Genomic DNA, 27,113 nt, shown 5'->3' with positions numbered 1-27,113 from the left:
CCTACTCGAGGATGAGTAGGAATTAAGCTTGGGGATGCTTCATACGTCTCCAACGTATCTATAATTTTTGATTGCTCCATGCTATATTATCTATTGTTTTGGACATTATTGGGCTTTATTATCCACTTTTATATTATTTTTGGGACTAACCTATTAACCGGAGGCCCTGCCCAGAATTGTTGTTTTTTGCCTGTTTTAGGGTTTCGAAGAAAGGAATATCAAACGGAGTCCAGACGGAATGAAATCTTCGGGAACATAATTTTCTCAACGAACATGACCCGGGAGACTTGGACCCTACGTCAAGGCACAAGAGAGGAGGACACGAGGTAGGGGGGCGCGCCTGCCTACCCCAGGCACGCCCTCCACCCTAGTGGGCCCCCTGTTGCTCCACCGACGTACTCCTTCCTCCTATATATACCTACGTACCCCCAAACGATCAGATATGGAGCCAAAACCCTAATTCCACCGACGTAACTTTCTGTATCCACGAGATCCCATCTTGGGGCCTGTTCCGAAGCTCCGCCGGAGGGGGCATCGATCACGGAGGGCTTCTACATCAACAGCATAGCCCCTCCGATGAAGTGTGAGTAGTTTACCTCAGACCTACGGGTCCATAGTTAGTAGCTAGATGGCTTCTTCTCTCTTTTTGGATCTCAATACAATGTTCTCCCCCTCTCTTGTGGAGATCTATTTGATGTAATCTTCTTTTGTGGTGTGTTTGTTGAGACCGATGAATTGTGGGTTTATGATCAAGTCTATTTATGAATAATATTTGAATCTTCTCTGAATTCTTTTATGTATGAATGGTTATCTTTGCAAGTCTCTTTGAATTATCAGTTTGGTTTGGCCTACTAGATTGATCTTTCTTACAATGGGAGAAGTGCTTAGCTTTGGGTTCAATCTTGCGGTGTCCTTTCCCAGCGACATTAGGGGCAGCAAGGCACGTATTGTATTGTTGCCATCGAGGATAACAAGATGGGGTTTTCTTCATATTGCATGAGTCTATCCCTCTACATCATGTCATCTTGCTTAAGGCGTTACTCTGTTTTTAACTTAATACTCTAGATGCATGTTGGATATCGGTCGATGAGTGGAGTAATAGTAGTAGATGCAGGCAGGAGTCAGTCTACTTGTCTCGGACGTGATGCCTATATACATGATCATGCCTAGATATTCACATAACTATGCTCAATTCTGTCAATTGCTCAACAGTAATTTGTTCACCCACCGTAGAATACTTATGCTCTCGAGAGAAGCCACTAGTGAAACCTATGGCCCCTGGGTCTATCTTTATCATATTAATCTCCTACTACTTAGTTATTTCCTTTGCTATTTACTTTGCCTTTATTTTACTTTGCATCTTTATCACAAAAATACCAAAAATATTATCTTTATCATATCTATCAGATCTCACTCTCGTAAGTGGCCTTATAGGGGATTGACAACCCCTATTTGCGTTGGTTGTGAAGATTTATTTGTTTTGTGCACGTACGAGGGACTCACGCGTAGCCTCCTACTGGATTGATACCTTGGTTCTCAGAAACTGAGGGAAATACTTACGCTACTTTGATGCATCATCCCTTCCTCTTCAGGGAAAACCAACACAGTGCTCAAGAGGTAGCAAGAGGGCACTAACTAAACATGATTAGCACCTAAGCTAATGGTGCCACGTCAGTTGTCGGTGTTTAGCCGCCGGCAACCACAGACCGCGGCAGCCATGATCGGGACGGCGGCTCCGGCGACCAAAATGACGGCCGAGCCCATCTATAAGGAGCTGGGGCTCGTGCGCATCCATCTGTGGTAGGGGGAGGGCGCGAGGTGGCCGGAGTTGGGCACGACGTCGACCTCGGCGGCGGCCGGAGCTCGGGCTCGGTCAATGCGAAGCTACGGTGTATGATACAGCGAGGTGAGCAGTGCTATGGCCTCCTGGGAGCACGCTGAGCACAATTACATTCTCGGTTTGGTCATTCGAGGTTGCTAGCTGCGGTGACGGTGAACTCGCCGACAGCGAGCTCTCGAGCTCAACGGAGCCCGCGGTTAGAGGATGAAATCGGCAACGGGGATAGACGGTTTGGTGCGGAGGCTCACATCGAGTCCAACGAGCGTGAGGGCGAGGTTGGGGACGCCCGGTAGCTCCCGAATCGACGGTGAGGATCCATGATGTCCGGCGATGGAAACGGTGATGCTGGCGACGTTGTGGCATGTCCGTAGTTCCATGTCTTGGTGGAGAGGATGAGGAAGACATCACGGAGCTCTTGGATAGGTCAGGGGAGCAAGGAGGTGGCTGTGGCCGCGATAGACGGCGTCGGCGCGTTCGGTCCGGGCGAGAGAGAGGGAGCAGAGGAGAGGAGGGCCACGAGGGAGAGTGAGAGGGGGTCATCCCGATCCGGACGGCAGTGGCGACGTCAGCCAGCTCGTTGCGCTGGCAGGGGAGGGCGGGCAGGCAGCTCGCGTGGCGCGTGGAGCGTGTGCGCGCGCCGAGGAAGATGACTCGCAAGGTCGGGGTGGGCTGGGCCGCTAGTGGGCTGCGAGGTGAGCACTCTCTCTCTCTCTCTCTGCTTTCCTATTTTCTTCAGTTGTTCTATTTTTTTGGCTTATGTTTTGAATTTGGTTTACTAACCAAATTATTTTTGCAGCTTATGGAAACTTTTATGGATGCAATATGGCTTATCCCAGAGCTCCACAAAATGTTTCAGAAGTATTGGAGCAATAAAAGTATTTATAGGATTTATCTGCTCCAACCAAAAAACATTATGAGTTAATTCAAAAATCCATAAATGGCCAAGAAATATGCTCATCATTTTTGGCAAAGGTTTTCACCTTTAACATATATCATGAACATTTCCAAAGGCATTTTGGGATCATTGAAAACATTTTTTAATTGAACCTAGTTGGATCCATTTGTGCTAGGGTCTGAACATCCCCAATTCAAATTCATTTGAATTTTAACATGATGCATGGATGCTTTAATGCAACTAGTTACAAGCAAATCTAGGGCTGTGACATGTGGGGCCCAAGTGTGGCTTGCCTAAGGTGTGGCTTGAACCAAACACTCACCTAAGTTGGTCAAACTTGCCTAACCTTAGTTGTGGCAATCTTTGGGTACGTTAGTCACAAACCAAACAGCCTCTAACTTTAGGTAAGGTTGGAAAAATGTGTGGCAAAGTGTGGCAATGTTAGTCCTAGAGCCAAACAGCCCCTTTGCCTAAGCTTAGTTGTGGCAAAGTTAGTCATGAATGAAGTTCAACCATGGAGTCTTCTAGATTCTACATGTGGTAGAATCTGGTGGATTGTAGATGATATCCAACGGCCAGTAGTGCTCGGATTTTCCATCTTTGTACCGTCGGATTGGCTTCATCCAACGACCAACTTTCAAAGTTATTCACACACTATATAGGAGGTATAGATATAGATGTGTCGGCCCGTTGTAATGTATCCAAAGTATATCTATTTAGTGGAGTGCACTCTAAACACATTATCTATTTATTTTTCTCAAACCTTTCGTAGCCATGCAACCAAGCCACATAAGCTTCATGGGTGCCCCCCACATCATATTATTCATACTACGTTGACTAGAAAAAAGATAAATCACCCAAAACAAGATCTTCCCGTTTTTTGTTCCTACGATGCTGTGCCGTGCACGTACCTACTAGTTGTATAGTGGTAGTACTAGTTGTATAGTACAAACTTGGTACTAGTAGGAGTAGAGTAGTACGGAATGTTCCTACTCTATCAATGAGCCCCATCTGACACAAAATTTCTTGGCTTCGATGCTACAGATAGATCTTCCCCACGTTTCTGTTTTCCAATTGGGCGGCGGGTGGGGTGCGGTTTGCCAATAGTCGGTTTGCTCAACGGCGGTCCCACATGAAAGTGAAAATGCTAGGCAACACGCCTTCCCTAATCTATGTGTCATGCCGGACGGGCCGTGGAGTACTCCCGATTCCCGGGCGTGTGTGGGGGGAGTGCGACGTGAATGCGGCAGGCCTTTTCCTTTTACTAGCAATGTGCCCGTGCGTTGCGACGGATCCAAAGTAGTAGAATTGTAGTACTTGTTCACAAACTTGAAAGAAATCACTCTTGTTTTGATATACTCCTAATATATTACTCCCTCCGTTCCTAAATATTTTTCTTTTTAGAGATTTCAAATGGACTATCACATACTGATTATATAGACATATTTTGAAGTGTAGATTCACCCATTTTGCTCCGTATGTAGTCACTTATTGAAATATCTAGAAAGACAAATATTTAGGAACGGAGGGAGTACTTTTCACTCAAAATATATTTCTTAGGCTGTTTTGATGAGGTGAGGGAGGGATGTGGTTGCTTTCAAGATAATAAGGGGTTTTCTGCAAATTCGAGCAGAGTAGTGGGCTGTTGTTGCAAAAATGCCACAACTTACCTCACAGCCGTTAGATGCAGATCTAATGGTCAGAAACAACAGATGGCATACACACCACCATCACCAACTGAGTCTTTTATAGGAGTAGGAGTAGTGAAACATGTATAAATTGTAACATTTTGGTTCTGCTCCTTGGCACGATCGATAGATAGAAATAACGATTGGAAACGCTAGGGCGGGGCTATTTCCGCCAGATAACAAGGGTATGTAGTAGCTAGGTTGGCGCATTGTCGGTTTGGTCACACGTGGTCCGACATGTTCTAGTGTTTCTAGCAAGATGCCCGCGCATTGCACGAAGTTGATGGAAAAGGTAAGCACAACTTATAAATTGATGGGTGGAGTACTAGTTATAGTGATGCATACAATTAAGCAAAGGGATCGCACATGTCGGTTTTGACTAGAACGAGAATGCAACATCACAATAAGAATTAAGGCCACGATGATGATGTGATCGCAGTGGTGGTTATAGAAGGCAAGAAGAAAGATGCATCCATCAATGTACGACCTCCTCCTCCTCAACTTAGTGTGTCGGGCCACCGACCGGCGGCAAAGGAGCGGCGGCTTTTGTGGCGAGGTCGAGGTGCTTCTCAGCAAAGGCATCCAAGGCTTCCAGCCGGTTGAGGAAGGCCAATGTCGTAGAGTCCTCACTGGCCTTGTAGATACCTATGTACACGATTTTCTCGTACACGTGGATGTGTAGGTCAACGAATTCTTGCAGGGCGAGGAGCCTCGCGGCGAGCGCGACCTCCAGGTGGACATTTTTCATGGCGTCGGCGGGCAGTCGCAGGGCCACCAGTGCTTGAAAGAGGTTCCGGCCATGGAGACCAATTAGGGTGGCAGGCAATGAGGAACCCGGGCGCGCGTGCTGGAGGAGTACGTCGATGTCGTCCGCAAGCTTCTTGAGTACGGTGAACTTGTTGGTTGTGGCAACGATCATCTGGTCCAACTGAGAGTCATAGTTGGCGTCAACGGCGGCCATCCACCAGCCGGTCGCCAACACCGTCTGGAGACGATCCTCGGCGCCATGCTGCAGGCCGACGTCGTGGACCATCTGGCACAACCACTGGCTGCTCTCGCGCATCACCGCCAAGGGTCTGGAGCGAGGACTTTTGCGAGTAGTGTAGGTGCTTAGGAAAATGCTTAGGTGCGTACGATGTGGTAGATGCATTGGAATGGAGGGGCGCCTTTATATGAGGGCAAACTGCGTTGCATTCACATCGTGCAACCTCTTTTCCCGGTCCTCCTCCCATTACTTCCCTCATGCATTAATTGAAGGAGGATGCATTGGCCGTTTAACATTTCGGGAACCGCTACTCCCTCCCTTGTCTGCATTAAAGCCGTATCAGGAACTGCGCCACCCGCTGTCAAGTCGAATAGTACGGCGTCGCCCGCTGCACGCCCGGCTGAACACGCCTTCTCGCCTCCATTAAACCTGCATGCAAACCGAGCAACCTGCTCCGGCCACATGTTCGCTCATGAGCGGGCCGGAATTAAACGCAACACTGACCGAGCTCCTCCCGTTCGCCCTCAGTTTAAACGAGGCCAGACGTTGGCCAAGATCCACCCGTCTGCCCTCTATTTACACGAGGCCAGACAGACCGTGGGCAAGAATCGCACCGCTCCGCCGCTCCCCCATCTCCTCCTTCACCATTTTCTCCACTCTTCCGATGGCTTCCAAGGAGCCGTTCTCCGGCATATTACCCGACTGGGTGGCCCTCCGAGCCCTCCGGATACGGGCGAGGCCGCTCGATGCTTCACCAACCTCGCTTGGCCCGACGTAGCCAGTTGCCACCCCAAGCAGGCGCGTGGTTCAGCAACTCGCCGCTCCAGTTCAGCTTGGTGAGGAGTGGCGAGTTGCTCCACGCCGGCACGGCGGCGAGCACACCGGTACGGGCGTCGTCGCTGCCGCGTCGTACCGCGCCACAGTGTCTGTGGGCGCGCCTCCCGTGCCTGCGACAGCGCCATGCAGGCAGAGACAGAAGCCGGGTGCGTGGAGAGCGACGAGTCGGTGGCCAGCTTCTCCGTGTCCGCCACCATCATCGAGGAGAAGTAGAACACGGGAGGCCGCCGCCACTTGGGTCCCATGAAGGCCACCGCCGAGGCGACGACTGCGCATTCAGGTGGTTTCTTTGCTGCTTCATCTCTTCCGAGGACCTTCGTCGACCCCGCAAGTGTCTACCGGACATGAGGAAGATAAAGGGATCTGCGGGCGGCCATTTAGATTGTGTACTCCCTCTCCAGCTAGAGGGAAATATTTGTTCTAAGAATGGATAAATTGTATGTATCTATAACTAAAATAAGTCTAGATACATCCATTTCTAGGACAAGTATTTACGGACGGAGGGAGTATTAATTATACCAAGAGAGCTGGATTGGCACCGCTTAGTTCATGTAAATGTAATGAAATCCATCATGTTTATATGAAGATCCGGCTTTTTTATACTAAATCCTTCATGCTTATATGAAATCAGTCCGTGTTTGCATGAATTTCATCTGGTTGGTTAGAGTTGTGAAAATGTATGCCTCTTGCGTTTGATGTCGTCCTCCGCGGAAGGAAATGGGAGGAAATTTGCCGGCTGCCGTTGGAGATGCTCTTATGCTGGAAATAATAGAGTGACATCCAATCCATTTGAGTTAATTGTGTGTATGATTGTCCCTCTATAAAAAGTTAATTGCATGTACAGTGTACACGTGACTTGCAGGGTGGCTACAGCTTCGTACATAAAGTTAAAAAGAAACAAGTCCATCTGTAATCTTGTATTCTAAGTACTATGTGGGTTCCACTGTCAGTACAGTAGCGAAAGAAGTATATACTCCCTCCGTCCCAAAATTCTATTCTTAAATTTGTCTAAATATGGATGTATCAAGTCATGTTTTAGTATTAGATACATCTGTATCTAGACTAATCTAAGACAAGAATTTTGGGACGGAGGGACGGAGGGAGTATTAAATAAGTAATATATAATATAAAAATCTAAAGTTAAAGACAGAATTCATACTCATGTCATCGCGTTGCGAGCATCCGGCGCTAACCGGTCCAGCACATTTTTGTTGTAGACCATGCTGGAGATATATCTCCATGTCTACTCTTATACTCCATCCGTTCCTAAATACTCCCTCCGTTCCCAAATATAAGACCTTTTAGGTATTCCACTATAGACTATACACGGAGCAAAATGAGTTAATCTACACTCTAAAGTATGTCTATATACATCTGTATGTAGTTTATAGTAGAATCTCTAAAAGATCTTATATTTAGGAACGGAGGGAGTATTTGTCTTCTTTAGATTTCAAATGGACTACCACATACGGATGTGTATGTAGACATATTTTAGAGTGTAGATTCACTCATTTTGCTCCACATGTAGTCACTTGTTGAAATCTCTAAAAAGACAAATATTTAGAAACGGAGGGAGTAGAAAACAGAGTTGGGGATGATGGTGTGTGTGCCATCCTACAATATAGGCCGTCGGATTTATATCTAACGGATAGGAAGGAAACCATGGCAATTTTGCAAAAATATACACACACCCCTCTCCATGTTCTCAAATACAGCCTTCCCTCATTCATCCTTTTCTCTCACAAGATAAAGTACTCATACAAATGCATCTTGATGTTCTGTGCAACGCATGGGCATCTAGCTAGTTTCTTTTAAAATAGTTACTGCGATAATTGGGTTGAAGTGATATATTTTATGTCTACCCCGAATGATTTCAGATTCACTAGTAGTAACAAAGAAAAGGTTGCCTTGCTACTTGACAGAAAATAGGGTGAAAACTATCACATGAGGCCGGTAAAAATGAGGCACACTGGATTTAGCGTCATCGCCACTACAGCTATGCGCGCGCGAGAAGTCTACATATCGAGGGGGCTACTGAGCGAGGCATAGAGACACAATGTTCGAGAGAGAAACCAATTGACATATTACGATCAGATCGAGTTGTCACCCTTCTGCTATCATTGTTGGGGTGGAGGGAGGGGAGGGAGAGAAAGACGTATCGAGAGTGTGCGCAGTAGGCACAGAGGCACAACTAGTGAGTGTGTGCGTGTGTGTTTGAAATAGGAGTAGATAGATTACTATCAAGATCGAGGTGCCACCCTACTCCTTCGTTGTCGGGTGGTGTGTGTGCGTGTGTGTGTGTTTGAGAGAGAAGTCAGTCGATAGATTAGTATCAAGATCGAGGTGTCACCCTACTCCTTCGGTGTTGGGAAGTGTGTGTGTGTGGTTGTGTGGGTATGGGTGTGTGTGTCGGGGGGTGACACTTACATATCTCTACTCTTATAAAAACAAAGTTGGTGATGATGGTGTTCCTGCCATCCTGCAATATAGGCCATCTGATTTATATCCGAAGGATAGGAAGGAAATTGTGGCAATTTTGCAAAAAGATACCCACGCCCCTCTCCGCATTTGCAAATAAGGCATTCCCTCGTTCATCCTTTCCTCCCACAAGATAAACTACTGATACAAATGCATCTTGATATTCCGTGCAACGCATGGGCATCTTGCTAGTAGGGAGAAGGAGTTTGTGTGACACATATCTAGCTATATTAAGGGATATGTAGATAGCATTTGTGCGAGGCATACTTAAAGCGTCACGAAGATAAACAAAACGGTGTGCATGCAAATGCAAATGTATGTGTGTGTGTGAGAGAGAGAGAGAGCGAAATCTCAAAACAAAAGGTGCTCTGCTGGAATCCCATTGTATGTATTCATATGGTTCTGAAACTCGAGTTAACCTTAGGCATATGTGTGAGAGACATTATTATACTTTGAGACATTAGTGGCAGTGGGTGGGCGGAATTAAAGGGGGGGCGTGTTCGACAGAGAGAGCATGTGTGTTTCTGTGTGAGAGACTTGTAGGACAGGGTAGAAAGACGAATTCTAACCTTGACGAAGGGAGAGAAATACACAAAGTGCGCGTGTGTGATTCCGATGCCCACAGGGAAATGAGATATGTATGCGTGTGAGAGAGATTGCACAATTCATTCACGTATCACTATCTAGCAATCGTGGACGTGCATCGCTTGAACATAAATCAATATCTACTTCGTATCGTGGCCAAAGGTACAATATCGATTCAATGCTATAAAGATTGGACACTCACTTATCACATTTTTTCTATTTAAATAAATCTTTTCAGTTGTGCATGCCAAAGTTACAGTGATGTTTCTTCAAACAACCAATGTAGCTATCATGTACATGCACCATTGTTACTCTTGCATTCAAAATCATTAGTCTTGGATGATTTAAGGTTCTATTATGAAGTAATATATGTAATATTCATATACGAATTCATCGGGTATGCAATTTATGAAATGGAGGCTATGTAATCATATGAGATAACACTTTTAAGTAGCGGACTACAATATCCATTTCTTTTTGTGCGCCTCTACACTAACACATCAATGCATTATGTTTAAAGTAAATAACCAATTGGACTAAATTATCAATTTACATGAGAAATACATAGGCTAAGCGTTTGATCCCTTTTTTGTGAACGCGCCACTACACCCGTATGATTGGTCGCGCCTGTGTGAACGTCCAAGTTATCGGCGCATCATCCCAAGTTATTGTCTTTTTTTCTAGGGTGAACTTCACACCAGTTATTAACTGCTGACGCGCGCCCCATGTACACAGTCTCGCATGACCTTCCCGCTAGCACGGTCCAAAATTAGTTGAAATTGGATATGAACGATCCCGCGGTTGGCAAAATCTCCTGCCTCCTTCTAAAATTTCCGCCACCTTAGTGTTTAGCATGCGAAATTGCCCTTTTGTCCTTGGTGCACGGAGACCAAGAGTTACAATACCGCCCTCATCTACATAATAGGTCGGGGCAGCTTTGGTAACTTCCGGTTCCCCCCACTACACGGCACCCCCATTTCCTCTCCCCCTCCCGCAAAAACGACTAACTCCACAGCACCAAAGCATCTTACATCACGCCGTTCGTACTTCATCGGCCTTTCTCCCCTCCCCTCTCCAAACCCTAGAATGCTCATCCACCGGCGTACCAGAGCCCATTCACTGCCAGCGGCGTCCACCTTGCCGGATCTGCTTCTGCGGCCTCATCTACCCCTCCCACCTCCCCTAGAAACTAGTAGACTGCTCATCCACCACTATACCACAGCCCATTCAGTGTCGGCCTTATCCACAGCGCCAGATCTGCTTCGCCGGTACTCCCGTCAACCGCAGCGCATCTGCAGCGGCTCATTCGTACTCCCCACTGGCGACGCTTCGTCCACACCCCCGGAGCTGCCCCAGTGACGCCCCCGTCGATGGCCTCTGATCCTCTTCGCTGACACCTTCCTCAACCCTACCGGAGCCGCTTCGTCGACACCATCGTCAACCCCACTGGAGTAACTTCGCCTATACCATTCTCAACCCTACCGGGGCCGCTTTGCCAACTCACAAGTCCACGGCCTTAGATCCACTTCCTCGCACCCTCATCCAACCTACCAGAGCAGCTTCGGACGCCCTGTCCACAGCCGCAGTTCCGCATCATCGACACCATCCTTAACCCAACCACCGGAGAAGCTTCACCTATGCCCTCGTCCACGGCCACAAATCTGCTTCGCCCACACCGTAGTCCACCCTATTGGAGCCGCTCCACAAACACCCTACTCGATGGTTCTAGATCTCCTTACTGGACCCTGACAGCCAGCGCAGCGTCCTCACCCTTGACGTTTCTAACCTGATTCCCACCATCTGGCAAGATGCCAAGCACCCGCCATGGCCTAGGTACTTGTCACCTTAAACCCGTCCAGCATCACCTGCCCAATGTACTTCAAATATACTAACAGGTCGCTGTTACCTGTTATGGAGCTGGCAAAAACTACAAGGACGATGTTTCTTCTGGATCTAACAGCTTGGCCAACCAAGATCCTGGACCAAGGCATTGCTATTATCTTGTAAGTGCATCTCTCTCTCTCTTGTATTGTTCTGTGCCTGCCAGCGTGCTTTGCTAGGATTTTTGACCAGTAATCCCTTTGTGCAGACAATGATTTCTACTACTAGCTGCTAAATTAGATATGTAGATGTCATACATGATACTGCCTCGTACCTCTGTTCCTAAATATAAGTCTTTCTAGAGATTCCACTATAGGCTACATACGGAGCGAAATGAGTGAATCTACACTCGAAAATGCATCTATATACATCTGTATGTGGTCCATACTAGAATCTCTACAAAGACATATATTTAGGAACAGAGGCACTACATTACACAAAATCGTAGGTGGCATGTAGGAATTCCAGTTCACGACATTAGGCTCCCTTAGAGTGCCTGCTAGTCCAGCACATAGAGTCATGGCTAGTTTATGCTACGCACACAATCATTAATTGGTGGTTTAAATATGCGCAAGGGATATGCAATGTATTATCATGTAGAGATGTCTGAAATTAGCTGTGTCAACTTGCAGATAGGGTTACACAATGAGAAAGTACAAGATGTATGTGGCAATTTCATGGAACATCGTAAAAAAAGGAGAGGCAGCGGTGAGCTTATATAGTGTGCTATGGTACGTCACTCCTCCATTAAAATCATCATGACATGTTATTTGTATGTCAGTTCTATTGGCCAAGTTTCTTAGGGACAGTTATTATGAGTTATCCTAAGAAAATAAGCACTTGTGAATATAAGCTCCATGTAATAAGCCAACCAGTTCTTTTCATTACGTTTTCAGCTTATCTTTGGTATGATCAGTGAAAAGTCTAGATTGCATTATATTTTTTCATTTTGCTGCCCATATGAAAATTAATTTGACTTGCAAACATCACAAATTGAACCCAGTGCAGTAATTAATATGATAGGAAAACAGGGCATCACTATTTGCTCAAAATGCAAATACAAAGATACCATCTACTTGGCACAATCTAGTGTTTTCCATAGTGATCCCATTGCCTAATTTAAACGAAGAATGCATGACCCACATTTAAATGAAGAAAAATTATTTATTGAAATTCGATGCTCCAAGTGGCTGGTTATTATCATATAGCAGCAGCACCTGAAACCATCATATAGCAGCAGCAGCTCATAGCAACTCATCATACAGCAACAGCAGCAGTGTGCAATTCATCATATACCAGCAGCAGCTGATAGCAATTCATCATATAGCAGTAGCAGGAGCAGCTCATAGCAATTCGTCCTATAGCAGCAGCAGGAGCAGCTCATAGAAATTCATCATATAGCAGCAGCAGGAGCAGCTCATAGAAATTCATCATATAGCAGCAGCAGGAGCAGCTCATAGCAATTCATCATATGGCATCAGCAAGAGTATCTCATAGCAATTGATCATACAGCAGTAGCAGGAGCAGCTTATAGCAACTCATCATATAGCTGCAGCATCTCATAGCAATTCATCATATAGTAGCAGCAAACGGCTCATAGCAATTCATCATATAGCAGCAGCCGCTCATAGCAATTCATCATATAGCAGCAGCAGGAGCAGCTCATAGCAATGCATCATATAGCAGCAGCAGAAGTAGCTCATAGCAATTCATCGTATAGTGGATCGGAATGAAAATTTGCCAAAAAATCAGAGGAGATCCTCACCTTGTTGGATGAGATCATACTTCAACAACACCTCAAGACCACAGCCTGGGAGGTGGGGAGGGGGAATAAGGTGCCTTCTGCCGCAGTATGGCATCAGCCGTAGTTGTGGAGCGCCTGCCGGAGTAGTGCGTTGGACAAACCACAGTGGAGAAGCTGCTAGAGACCATGAGAATGAGGGGTGGCGCTAGAGGGAGGAGCAGCCAGGGAGATTTACCCCTACTCGCCGGCCATGTAACCTAGCTGGACAGAGCATCGTCGAGGACCAGGCAAGATGGGACCAGTGGCGACGGCTCGCTGGAGGAACCCTAGTGCTGCAGGAAGGGGATCGAGGTAGAGGGAAAGGGGAGAGGAGATGCAAGCGGGCAGGGCAATGAACGCTTGCGTGTTTGTTTTTACTTGAGGGTGAGGTGTGACGCGGGCGTCAGCAGTTGCATTTTGAGTGTAATATAGGCAAACAACAGAGTCATTTCACTATTCCCCTTCCCTTCAATTTTTAGTGAGGTTCTACCCGAAACACCCCCCTCCAAAGAGAAACTAGATAAGCCCAAACCCATAATTCAAAAATTACTTCTTTACATCTTTTATGGCTTATTTTGACAATAAGCCCTGAAAAGGCGGAATAGAACTAGCCCTTAACCTGCAATTCAATTGTGCGTGCAATGATGAATCACTCCTGCCTGCTATAGTGTACATTTAGGCATCATCATACATGGCATAACCTAATACATGTGCATTCCATTGTAGAATCTGGAATATGCAATGTTTAAATGCCCCTTAAATCTGGTCAGTCCAGTGATGGTCTTTAAGCCTCCTTGTTTTCTTCTTTTCTTGAATGTAAGATTTGCTCACACATCTGTTCAATTGCTTGTTTGCATCAGCCAGCCATACTAGGACTGTTTGCTTTGATTACTTGATGTTCTTGACCTAACACTTTAACAAAGCTTGTCAACGATTTAAACACTAAGTGCTTCTGTAGTGGGGCCTTTTCTAACTCATAGGTGACATAAAGGTTTGGTTGTACACTAATGTAGGCTCTCCAAGAGTACCTGGAGATCCAGTTCGAAGGTATGCCTAGTTTTTACATAGTGCAGACATAGTAAATGTTCATTTCATTGTGTGCAAGTGCAAGATATACGGCATGTTTCATTATGTGGTGTTGTTTTGTTACAATCTCATCCTTTTGTGTTCACAGACTAGAAAGTAAGCATATTTATCTTCCAAGGAGATGAGTAACTAGTTTGTGTCACCTTGCAGAGGGGGTGCAATGAAGATAAGATTGAGGATTTCCAAGTACAAGATGTTAGGAAGGAGCCTTGCAAGAGAAGTAGGAGTTGCACTGAGCCTCTTCAACCTGTTAAGGTAAGTCACTGTATCCAACTCAACAGTTCAATTCCTTGTTTGTTTCAGGCATAGTTAATTTGCTCTTTTCATTTACTTTATTTGTCCTCAGTTAATGAGATGCACAAAGAATGATGCCTGATGTTGGGTACTTGTATAACTATTAATTGACATAATTAAAGGCCTTACCATTTAATTACTCTGCTGAAGTGTGCCTGAAGCTTTGAAGTCTATTAACCAACTATTATTGCATGAGGCTCACAATCTAGTTTATACTAGGCTAATGATTGCATAGTTTTGCTTGTTGTAGTATGTTTGTATGAAACCCTCTGCTATTCATTATGCTCCCTAAGACTTTAATTGAGCTACAGAATGGCCAACTGCTTGCTTACTTCTACACAACGTGCTGTCTAAATTTGTAACTTGTCTGTGTTTTGGATTGGGCCCCAACATCATGCTCCTCTGGTGAGCTAAGAGAGATTTCTATATGTAGGCTGCACAGGCTACCTTTTTATAATTTTAAAAATATCACCTGCTTATGCTTCATGACGTGTAACATTATTGTTAGTCCTGTTTTGCCATGTACAAAATAGTCTGTCTTGCTCGCTTCACTGTTGTAACTATATTTTTGCCCTAGTCATGTGTACTTACAGAAACATTTCAGGATGAAGTGACATCAACACAAAGATATGCGAGCAATGCGGCATGGCCGTTACCGAACGATTATGGATTGGAATTAGAATGTGCTGATGTTCTCAAGCATCAACTAGAGGTGGCAAGACAACGTGTACATGATTCTCAACGTACAATCAACAAGTTGAGACTGGACATGCAGGTATTAGATGCAGGAGTCAAAAAATGAAACAAGACACTGAGGTAACAACGAAGGAATTGGAGATTTTGCAAACTGAAATTTGTGATATCTAAATGCGGCCAATCCTATTTTCTGAAGAGATTATAGTTCAAATCGTAAGTTATGTTGATGCGCATCCATGATGTAGGACTTGTATTTGCCCAGTGTATGTAATTTGCTATTTGTGTATGCTTTATTATCACTGGTGCCGAACCATAATGCCCAGTGGGTATAATCAGCTGTAATTTCTTTATTGTATAGTGTAGGATTATTCTACGTTTCTATGCCTTAGTCTCTTCATTGTATAGTGTATGTTTTTTAGAGGTGATAGTATAGAGTAGGATAATTCTTTGAATATGCTATATTGTTCAAACGGGGGCCAACTCGCCCAAACGTTGTAGTGACCATGGCCCTCCACAGGCCGTACGATCCATGGGCCATCTACGGGACGGACGATCCATGGCCTTCTATGGCCGTCGGATCCATGGGCCTTCTATGGGCTGTCGGATCCATGGGCCTTCTATGGGTCGTCGGATCAATTGGCATTCTATGAGCCGTCGGATCAATGGGCCTTCTACGGGCCATCTCATCTATGGGCCTTGTACGGGCCGTATAAGGGGTCATAAATAGGATAGAGTGGAAATCATACATTTTATGGGCTGACCATAATGGGCCGTTAATAGGCCGTATTTGATGATGCTACGAAAATGGCCCAACAGATTAATGGGCCACAAATGGGCCGACTATATCCACGGGCTGAATTTGGCCCACAAGCAGGAAAGGCCAGTAACGGGCCGTAAGTAATTGAATGCTGGAAATGAGCCCAAGAATAAATGGGCCCTGAAAAGGCCGAAAGGTAACACGGGCTGGAAACGACCCAATGGAATAATGGGCCGCTAATGGGTATAAAGCGATACACTGTTCATTATGGGTCGGTTTCACCACGGGCCGTTAATGGGCCAAGAGTTACAAAGGGACTCACATGGGCCGAAATACATCATGGTCCATACATGGGCCGGAAGTTACAATGGGATGGAATCATATTGGACGGCCCAGATGACGCTACTGGGCCTAATTCCGGTAGGCCGTAACGGGCCGTGAGTTAGCCGGCTTTAATGGGCTATATACGAACATGTCGTTAACAGGCTTTCCGTTGGCCGGCCCGCCACCTTTTGACCAAGTCAAATGGGCCGGCCTTTTCACAGGAATAGGCCTCTGTTGGGTCGTGCCATGTGTCGACGTATCATAGGCGGCTTGGGTCCAATGAGTGGATGACATTTGTCCCAACGGTGAGCCGACACGTGTTTCCTCCAGCCAATGATGATTTTACACGTGGAAAATCCCCATTGGTCGGGGCTGTTAACGGGTTATCGGATCCATAACCGGACCTGATAGGTTAACGGCGTTCCGTTACGGTGGATGCCACGCATCGGTCACCGTTGACGAAAGCACTTCTGTGACGCGCGATTTATCGTCATGGAAGTGGACACTTCCGTGATGATAATTTTGGTAATGTCATGGAACGCTTCTACAACAGCACAGGTATGACTATCTTGATTCTGTCATAAAAGCGTCATGGATGTACATGCATGACAAAAAATGCCACCCACTGTGACAAACACGTATCATCATGGAAGTGTATTTTTTGTAGTGGTGGTGTCATGATGACATTCACGGGAAGCTTTTCAAGAAGACTTTTGGGAACCCAGATCTTCTTCATAGGAGAACCATTCCTGCAGTTAGTCCCAATGAACCTAGCAAACACTTTACCATTCTGATTTTTAAACACTTTATAGTTGGAGTCAAATGACTCATCAATGATGATAGGGTTACCACAGTTATAGCCAGATAATGTGAATGGATCCACTAGAGGTTCCTTTGCAGCAACCCAAGTTGTTAGGGGTACTGCTCAGGCTTCCAGTAAGATCCATCAACATTCATTCTCCTCTCGAAACCAACACCCTCTTTCCTAGGGTTTTGGTTCAAGATCTGCTTCTTGAGGACATCATAGAGAGTTTGATCCCCTTTGAGGCTTTTGTACATGCTTGTTCCAAGCAATGTCTTCAACCTAGCATTCTCATCAACAATAGTAGTGGTTTCCTACTACCTCTTGAGCTTGCGTTGGTTTTCCCTTGAAGAGGAAAGGGTGATGTAGCACAGTAGCGTAAGTATTTCCCTCAGTTTTTGAGAACCAAGGTATCAATCCAGTAGAAGACTACACGCAAGTCCCTCGTACCTGCACAAACAAACAAGAACCTCGCAACCAACGCGATAAAGGGGTTGTCGATCCCTTCACGGTCACTTACGAAAGTGAGATCTGATAAAGATAATAAGATAAATATTTTTGGTATTTTTGTTGTATAGATTGGAAAATAAAGATTGTAAAATAAACAATGATAAAAATAGTAAATAGGTAGGAAAATAATATGATAGAAGATAGACCCAGGGGCCATAGGTTTCACTAGTGGCTTCTCTCAAGATAGCAAATTCTACGGTGGGTGAACAAATTACTGTTGAGCAACTGGTAGAAAAGCGCATAATTACGAGAATATATAGGCATGATCATGTATATAGGCATCAGGTCCGTGACAAGTAGACCGAAACGATTCTGCATCTACTACTATTACTCCACGCATCGACCGCTATCCAGCATGCATCTAGAGTATTAAGTTCATAAGAACAGAGTAACGCATTAGGTAAGATGACATGATGTAGAGGGATAAACTCAAGCAATACGATATAAACCCCATCTTTTTATCCTCGATGGAAACAATACAATACGTGCCTTGTCGCTCCTGCTGTCACTAGGAAAGGACAGCGCAAGATTGAACCCAAAGCTAAGCACTTCTCCCATTGCAAGAAAGATCAATCTAGTAGTCCAAACCAAACTCATAATTCGAAGAGACTTGCAAAGATATTTAAATCATGCATAAAAGATTTTGGAGAAGAACCAAATATTGTTCATATATAATCTTGATCATAAACCCACAATTCGTCGGATCTCGACAAACACACCGCAAAAAGAATTATGTCGAATAGATCTCTAAGATAATCGAGGAGAACTTTGTATTGAGATCCGAAGAGAGATAATAAGCCATCTAGCTAATAACTATGGACCCGAGGGTCTGTGGTAAACTACTCACACATCATCGAAGAGGCTATGGTGTTGATGTAGAAGCCCTCCGTGATCGATTCCCCCTCTGGTAGAGCGCCGGAAAAGGCCCCAATATGGGATCTCGCGGGTACAGAAGGTTGCGGTGGTGGAAATAGGGTTTCATGGTGCTCCTGGATGTTTTCGGGGTATATGGGTATATATAGGAGGAAGAAGTACGTCGGTGGAGCTGCGAGGGGTCCACGTGGGTGGGGGCGCGCCTACCCCCTGGGCGCGCCTCCCTGCCTCGTGGCCTCCTCGCTTCTTTCTTGACATCCCCAAGCTTAATTCCTGCTCGTCCTCGAGTAGGTAAATGATAGAAATAGAATTTTTGATGTGGAATGCTACCTAGCATAATTCTCAATGTAATTTTCTTTATTGTGGCATGAATGTTCAGATCCGAAAGATTCAAGACAAAAGTTTAATATTGACATAAAAATAATAATACTTCAAGCATACTAGCAAAGCAAAACGTGTCTTCTCAAAATAACATGGCCAAAGAGAGTTATCCCTACAAAATCATATAGTCTGGATATGCTCCATCTTCACCACACAAAATATTTAAATCATGCACAACCCCGATGACAAACCAAGCAATTGTTTCATACTTTTGATGTTCTCAAACTTTTTCAATCTTCATGCAATACATGAGCTTGAGCCATGGACATAGCACTACAGGTGGAATAGAATGGTGGTTGTGGAGAAGACAAAAAGGAGAAGATAGTCTCACATCAACTAGGCATATCAACGGGCTATGGAGATGCCCATCAATAGATATCAATGTGAGTGAGTAGGGATTGCCATGCAAAGGATGCACTAGAACTATAAGTGTATGAAAGCTCAACAAAAGAACTAAGTGGGTGTGCATCCAACTTGCTTGCTCACGAAGACCTAGGGAATTTTGAGGAAGCCCATCATTGGAATATACAAGCCAAGTTCTATAATGTAAAATTCCCACTAGTATATGAAAGTGACAACATAGGAGACTCCCTATCATGAAGATCATGGTGCTACTTTGAAGCACAAATGTGGTAAAAAAAACAGTAACATTGTCCCTTCTCTCTTTTTCTCTCATTTTTTGGGCCTTCTCTTTTTTTATGGCCTTTTTACTTTTTTTATTTTTTTTTCTTTCGTCCGGGGTCTCATCCCGACTTGTGGGGGAATCATAGTCTCCATCATCCTTTCCTCACATGGGACAATGCTTTAATAATGATGATCATCACACTTTTATTTACTTACTACTCGAAAAATTACAACTCGATACTTAGAACAAAATATGACTCTATGTGAATGCCTCCGGTGGTGTACCGGGATGTGCAATGACTCATGAGTGACATGTATGAAAAATTACGAACGGTGGCTTTGCCACAAATACGATGTCAACTACATGATCATGCAAAGCAAAATTACAATGATGAAGCGTGTCATAACAATGGAACGGTGGTAAGTTGCATGGCAATATATCTCGGAATGGCTATGGAAATGCCATAATAGGTAGGTATGGTGGCTGTTTTGAGGAAGGTATATGGTGGGTTTATGGTACCGGCGAAAGTTACGCGGTACTAGAGAGACTAGCAATGGTGGAAGGGTGAGAGTGCGTATAATCCATGGACTCAACATTAGTCATAAAGAACTCACATACTTATTGCAAAAATCGATTAGTTATCGAAACAAAGTACTACGCGCATGCTCCTAGGGGGGTAGATTGGTAGGAAAAGACCATCGCTCGTCCCCGACCGCCACTCATAAGGAAGACAATCAATAAATAAATCATGCTCCGACTTCTTCACATAAAGGTTCACTATACATGCATGCTACGGGAATCACAAACTTTAGAACAAGTATTTCTCAAATTCACAACTATTCAACTAGCATGACTCTAATATCACCACCTTCATCGCTCAAAATAATCATCAAGTATCAAACTTCTTATAGTTTTTATTATACCCATCTTGGATGCCTATCATATTAGGACTAATTTTGTAGCCAAAGCAAATTACCATGCTGTTCTAAAGGACTCTCAAAATGATATAAGTGAAGCATGAGAGATCAATAATTTCTACAAACTAAAACCACCACCATGCTCTTGAAGATATAAGTGAAGCACTAGAGCAAAATTATCTAGCTCAAAAGATATAAGTGAAGCACATAGAGTATTCTAATAAATTCCGATTCATGTGTGTCTCTCCAAAAGGTGTGTACATCAAGGATTATTGTGGTAAACTAAAAATAAAAGACTCAAATCATACAAAACTCTCCAAGCAAAACACATATCATGTGGTGAATAAAAATATAGCCTCAAGTAAAGTTACCGATAGACGAATACGAAAGAGGGGATGCCTTACGGGGCATCCCCAAGCTTAGGATTTTGGTTGTTCTTGAATTTTACCTTGGGGTGCCTTGGGAATCCCCAGGCTTAGGCTCTTTCCACTCTTTATTCCAAAATCCATCAAATCTTTACCCAAAACTTGAAAACTTCACAACACAAAGCTCAACAGAAAATCTCATGAGCTCCGTTAGTATAAGAAAACAAACCACCACTTCAAGGTACTGTAATGAACTCATTCTTTATTTATATTGGTGTTAAACCTAATGTATTCCAAGTTCTCTATGGTTCATACCCCCAGATACTAGCCATAGATTCATCAAAATAAGCAAACAAGACACGAAAAACAGAATCTGTCAAAAACAGAACAGTCTATAGTAATCTGTAGGTTTTGAATACTTCTGTAACCCAAAAAATTCTGAAATAAATTGGTGGACGTGAGGAATTTGTCTATTAATCATATTCATGAATAATCAACCTAATCTCACTCTCCAGTAAAAAAATGGCAGCAAATCTCGTGAGTGCTAAAGTTTCTGTTTTTTACAGCAAGATCACATAAACTTCCCGCCCCCAGGTCTTCCCAAAGGTTCTACTTGGCACAAACACTAATTAAAAGCATAAACCACATATAAACATAATCTAGATGAATTATTTATTATTAAACAGAACCAAAAATCAAGAAAAAAATAAAATTGGGTTGCCTCCCAACAAGCGCTATCGTTATACGCCCCTAGCTAGGCATAAAAACAAGAATAGATCTAGGTATTGTCATCTTTGGTAGGCAATTCTTCAATAGAACACTTATAACCCTTAGGAGTTTCCTTATTTTTATTAATGATCAAACTCCTAGGCAAGAAATCAAGAAAATCATTTGCAGCAAAAAGTTCCTTAATGATAGTGAAAAAGTTGGGATGAACACTTATTGCTTTGAGGTCCGCATTTTCCTTACTAGAAGATTCACCCTTTTCTTTTTAGGCACATACATAAACTTGGAAACTCTAGTGGTAGGAGGATTTGGAGTATTTTTCATGGAAGAAAAGGCAAACCCTAAGTTGGTAATAATATCCTCAAGTTTATCAATCCTTGTGGAATCTTGATCTATCTTTTCGTTAACTATGGGTTATTTTTCTTTAAAAAAATTCAGAGTAACTCCCACCTTAGATCCATATTGGGTAATCTGGTTGTGGATCTTTTTATCCAAATTCTCAATCAACTCTACAGTGGCAACTTTATTTTCAATAATTTCAAGCCTTTGCATCACATGTTCCAAAGTTAAAATAGTTCCATTAACCAAGAGAGGTGGTGGCCCAAACAAATCTATCATAGAATTATAAGAATCAAAAGTATGGCTACCCAAGAAATTCCCTCTGATAATGGTATCAAGAATATATCTAATCCAAGGGGTGATGCCTACATAAAAATTGCAAAGAAGAACGGAAGTGGACTGCTTCCTAGTGGATCTATTCTGAGCATTGCAAATTCTATACCAAGCATCTTTTAAATTTTCTCCCTCCCTTTGTTTAAAATTGAGAACTTCATGATCGGGAGTACCAACAATGATAGAAGTACTAGCCATGATAGCAAAAACCAACGACCTAACACACGGACACACAAGAAGCAAGCAAAAAGAGACGGGCGGAAAAGAGGCGGATGGAAAAGAAGGCGAATAAAACGGCAAGGGTGAAGTGGGGGAGAGGAAAACGAGAGGAAAATGGCAAATAATGTAATGCGAGGGATAAGAGTTTGTGATGGGTACTTGGTATGTCTTGACTTGTGCGTAGATCTCCGCGGCAAGGGCGCCAGAAATGGCTAGGTGACGGGAGATTAAATATTGACTTGACTTGGTGTAAATCTCCCCAGCAACGGTGCCAGAAATCCTTCTTGCTACCTCTTGAGCTTGCGTTGGTTTTTCCTTTGAAGAGGAAAGGGTGATGCAGCATAGTAGTAAGTATTTCCCCTCATTTTTTGATAACCAAGGTATCAATCCAGTAGGAGACTACACGCAAGTCCCTTGTACCTGCACAAACAAACAAGAACCTCGCAACCAACGCGATAAAGGGGTTGTCGATCCCTTCACGGTCACTTACGAAGTGAGATCTGATAAAGATAATAAGATAAATATTTTGGTATTTTTGTTGTATAGATTGGAAAATAAAGATTGCAAAATAAACAATGATAAAAAATAGTAAATAGATAGGAAAATTATGATAGAAGATAGACCCGGGGGGCATAGGTTTCACTAGTGGCTTCTCTCAAGATAGCAAATTCTACGGTGGGGTGACAAATTTACTGTCGAGCAATTGGTAGAAAAGCGCATAGTTATGAGAATATCTAGGCATGATCATGTATATAGGCATCATGTCTGTGACAAGTAGACCGAAACGATTCTGCATCTACTACTATTACTCCACACCTCGACCTCTATCCAGCAAGCATCTAGAGTATTAAGTTCATAAGAACAGAGTAATGCATTAGGCAAGATGACATGATGTAGAGGGGTAAACTCAAGCAATATGATATAAACCCCATCTTTTTCCTCGATGGCAACAATACAATATGTGCCTTGCTACCCCTGCTGTCACTGGGAAAGGACACCGCAAGATTGAACCCAAAGCTAAGCACTTCTCCCATTGCAAGAAAGATCAATCTAGTAGGCCAACCAAACTCATAATTCCAAGATACTTGCAAAGATATTTAAATCATGCATAAAAATTTTGGAGAAGAACCAAATATTGTTCATAGATAATCTTGATCATAAACCCACAATTCACCGGATCTCGACAAACACACCGCAAAAAGAATTATATTGAATAGATCTCTAAGAGAATCGAGGAGAACTTTGTATTGAGATCCAAAGAGAGAGAAGAAGCCATCTAGCTAATAACTATGGACCCGGAAGGTCTGGTAAACTACTCACAACATCATCGAAGAGGCTATGGTGTTGATGTAGAAGCCCTCCGTGATCGATTCCCCCTCCGACAGAGCGCCGGAAAGGCCTGAGGGAGTCCTAGATTAGGGGGTCTCCGGACAGCCGGACTATATCCTTTGGCCGGACTGTTGGACTATGAAGATACGAGATTGAAGACTTCGTCCCGTGTCCGGATGGGACTCTACTTGGCGTGGAAGGCAAGCTAGGAAAATACGGATATGCATATCTCCTCCTTTGTAACCGACCTTGTGTAACCCTAACCTCCTCCGGTGTCTATATAAACCGGAGGGTTTTAGTCCGTAGGACAACATACAATCATACCATAGGCTAGCTTCTAGGGTTTAGCCTCTCCGATCTCGTGGTAGATCAACTCTTGTACTACTCATATTATCAAGAATAATCAAGCAGGACGTAGGGTTTTACCTCCATCAAGAGGGCCCGAACCTGGGTAAAACATCGTGTCCCCTGCCTCCTGTTACCATCCGCCTTAGACGCATAGTTCAGGACCCCCTACCCGAGATCCGCCGGTTTTGACACCGACATTGGTGCTTTCATTGAGAGTTCCTCCATGTCATCGCCGCTAGGCTTGATGGCTCCTTCGATCATCGATAGCGATGCAGTCCAGGGTGAGACTTTTCTCCTCGGACTGATCTTTGTATTCGGCGGCTTCGCACTGCGGGCCAACTCACTTGGCCATCTGGAGCAGATCGAGAGTTAGGCCCCTGGCCACCAGGTCAGGTTTGGAAGCTTAAACTACACAGCCGACATCCGGAGAGACTTGATCTTTGACGGATTCGATCCCCTGCCGAGTGCGCCGCACGGTCACGATGAGCATGATTTAGCTCTGCCATCGGACAGTGTTAGGAGACCGCACCGGTAACTGCTCCGACCCTCAATTTGGAGCCAATTGCGCCATCCATGGACGGGTGGATAGACCCCTCCACGGAGGCCATATTCTCAGAGGCAATCAAGCCGAATATCGACCTTACCCTTCACGGGAGCCGTGACGCCGAACTACCGGATTCTTCCCCGGCCACAGACTCCGAACCGCCTGCGCCCTTGCCTATCAAATCCGACTGGGCGCCGATCATGGAGTTCACCTCCGCGGATATCTTTCAGCACTCGCCCTTTGGCGACATACTAAACTCATTAAGGTCTCTCTCCCTGTCAGGAGAGTCCTGGCCGAACTATGTCCGGCAGGATTGGGATGCAGATGACGAAGAAATTCGCCGCCCACCCACCACCCACTTAGTAGCCACTGTCGATGATTTGACCGACATGCTCGACTTCGACTCCGAAGACATCGACGGTATGGACGACGATGCAGGAGACGAACAGGAACCACTGCCCACAGGGCACTGGATGCCCACTTCATCATGTATACATGGTGGACGCACCCAAAGAAAACAACGACGAAGAGCAGAAGGACGCGGCGAAGGATTGTTCCCTCGAGAAGCAGTCAAAGCGGAGGCGTAAGCGCCGCTCCAAATCCCGCCTCGGCAGAAGTAGCGATCATATAAATCCAGCGCTAGAGCAAAGCAAGCCAGCGAACGACAAACACGGCACTGAACCATCGCCCGACCACGGCAACACGAAGAATCAAACCGAACAACCCGACTCCGTCGAGGATAATAGTCCGGATAACATCACACCGGACAGGCACCCGGAGCAACAGAATACCCATAAAATGCTTGTTGCCACTGCGAGGAGTTTGAAAAAGCAGAAGCAAAAGCTCAGGGCTGCACAAGACACACTCAGAATCAGATGGAGTGAAGTACTCAATACTAAAGCGAAGTACGGCGGTAATCGCCACACCAAGAGCTACCCGAAGCGAAAGTTGCTACCTGAATTCGATGAGGAGGCCTTAGATGCCCCACAATCAAAAAACAAAACGGCCATCCAGTCGGATAGACGACCTCATGGCCAACATAAAGTGGCAAACGACGCCGCACATAAGCCAGTACACGATCCACGTGAGGGCTCGCATCAAAAGTACGGCACAACCAGATCCATCTACGGGCCACGCAAGCGCGCTCCAACATGCAATGCAACACAACAAACATCCCAACACCACGGTACACCCAAATACAGGGGTGCCGCACACCCCCTATGTTTCACCGACGAGGTGCTGGACCATGAATTTCCAGAGGGATTCAAACCCGTAAACATAGAGGCGTACGACGGAACGACAGACCCTGGGGTCTGGATTGCGGACTACATCCTCCATATCCATATGGCTCGAGGAGACGATCTCCACGCCATCAAGTACTTACCCCTCAAGCTCAAAGGGCCAGCTCAGCACTCGCTTAAAAGCCTCCCCGAAAACTCCATTGGAAGTTGGGAAGAGCTCGAAGATGCTTTTCGGGCAAATTTTCAAGGGGCCTATGTTCGACCCCCGGATGCAGACGATTTAAGTCATATAACTCAACAGCTCGGAGAGTCAGCCCGAAAGCTTTGGAACAGGTTTCTCACTAAAATGAACCAAATAGTCGACTGTCCGGACGCCGAAGCCTTAGCAGCTTTCAAGCACAGCGTTCGAGATGAATGGCTTGCTAGACACGTCGCCCAAGAAAAGCCGAGAACAATGGCAGCATTAACAAGCCTCATGACCCACTTTTGCGCGGGCGAGGATAGCTGGTTAGCCCGATGCAGCACCAGCGACCCTTGTACATCCAAAGTCAGGGACGAAAACGGGAAACTGCGGCGCAGTAAAAACAAGCGCCGGAATAAAGAAGACAGTCCGAAGAGCACGGCGGTAAACGACGGATTCAGAAGCTCTCGGCCAGATCAGCAAAAGCTTCCCTCCAAAGGCAACAGAGACGAACTGTCCAGCCTAAACAAGATTCTGGATAAAATATGTCAGATCCACAGCACCTCCGATAAACCTGCAAATCATACCCATAGAGAATGTTGGGTCTTCAAGCAGTCCGGCAAGCTCAGCGCCGAACACAAGGGGCAGGATACACCAAGCGAAGATGAGGACGAGCCTCGCAAGCAAAGGACTGGGGAACAGAAGAAATTCCCACCAGAAGTCAAAACAATAAGCGTGTTACACGTGACAAACGGGAGAAACAAAGCGGCACTCCTAGAGACACATGCCCCAGGGCCTATCACCGCGGAGTTCTGCCACGGGTCATCCCAATCGATCACCTTCGACCATCGGGATTACTCGGAAAGTATCCGGCATGCAGGATGGGCTGCCTTGGTGTTAGACCCGATAATTGGCGGATACCACTTCACACGAGTCCTGATGGATGGCGGCAGTAGTTTAAACCTGATATATCAGGACACAGTCCGCAAAATGGGGATAGACCCAATAAAAATTAGCCATAGCAATACTACCTTTAAAGGAGTAATGCCAGGCCCAGAAGCCCATTGCATGGGCTCCCTGCTACTAGAGGTTATATTCGGCTTTCCGATAACTTCCGCAGTGAAAATTTAACCTTCCACATCGCTCCGTTCCAAAGCGGCTATCAAGCACTACTCGGACGCGAAGCTTTCGCTCGCTTTAACGCAATACCGCACTACGCTTCTCTCATGCTTAAGATGCCCGGTCCACGTG

The sequence above is a fragment of the Triticum urartu genome, chromosome 6, assembly GCF_003073215.2.
Source record: "Triticum urartu cultivar G1812 chromosome 6, Tu2.1, whole genome shotgun sequence".
Classification (NCBI taxonomy): domain Eukaryota; kingdom Viridiplantae; phylum Streptophyta; class Magnoliopsida; order Poales; family Poaceae; genus Triticum; species Triticum urartu.
The sequence above is the reverse complement of the archived record's forward strand: the minus strand, read 5'-3'. Positions refer to the sequence as shown.